Raw genomic sequence first — 750 nt, 5'->3', positions numbered from 1 at the left:
GGGAGGGAGGGAGCCGGAGGGGTGGGAGCCGACGGAGGGAGCCGACGGAGGGAGCCGGAGGAGGGCGTCGAGGAGGGAGACGAGGAGGAGGTGGTCAGTGTGCGCCCCGGCCCCGCGGAGAGCGCGTCTTCCCGGCAGCCTCTCCTTCGCTCGCCTCTCGTCGGTTCGCTGTCCCGCGCCCCCAGGTAAGGTCCGTGCCGCACGCGCTTTCTGCTCCCGATTCGAACGATACCTGACGCCCATATTATTGTCTCTCGTGCTAAAAAGGTCGAAACGAATGGAATTCTCTCCGAAAGAAGGACTATATCGTTATGTTTTAACTTTTAAAATGATTTGGAAACAACGAATTCGAAAGTATATTAGGTTCCAACTGATTGTAATAGAAAGGATGTTTGGGTGTGTTTGGAAAAAAGTGCGCTGTGAGGTGTGACGTCAAGGGAAGAATCCAACAAGTGATAAAGAATGATTTATGGTGTTTCCCTGGGTTACTGGATTACATGGCATTTGCAGGGATTTTCTAGCTTGCACAATAAGCGCGACGTGGCAGTCCCTCCCACGGATGATGCAAGCTTTGTATGGTCTGGTGATAGTGGTTGTGTAGTGTGAGAGAAATGCAGGCGCGTGATATCCCATGCAGGAAGTTGTTTTGACATCAATCAATGTTCTCTCCTGTAATTGACAGGTTGTGATAGCGAAGTTTCCAATTCTTAATGGTTCGCAATGTCGAGGTCTTCGCGATAATTCTATACG

At 50.9% G+C, this 750-nt stretch overlaps 1 protein-coding gene across 1 annotated transcript in view; it reads left to right on the top strand.

The window, feature by feature from the left end:
* Positions 1-6: 6 nt before the first annotated feature.
* The window catches only part of LOC119585825, a gene marked incomplete in the record, with an annotated part of 115,457 nt that continues 114,713 nt past the window's right edge, over positions 7-750 (top strand). Inside the window, 1 exon segment of the mRNA XM_037934550.1 lies at positions 7-185.

The sequence above is a fragment of the Penaeus monodon genome, chromosome 20 (assembly GCF_015228065.2).
Source record: "Penaeus monodon isolate SGIC_2016 chromosome 20, NSTDA_Pmon_1, whole genome shotgun sequence".
NCBI classification, from domain to species: Eukaryota; Metazoa; Arthropoda; class Malacostraca; order Decapoda; family Penaeidae; genus Penaeus; species Penaeus monodon.
The sequence above is the reverse complement of the archived record's forward strand: the minus strand, read 5'-3'. Positions and strand labels throughout refer to the sequence as shown.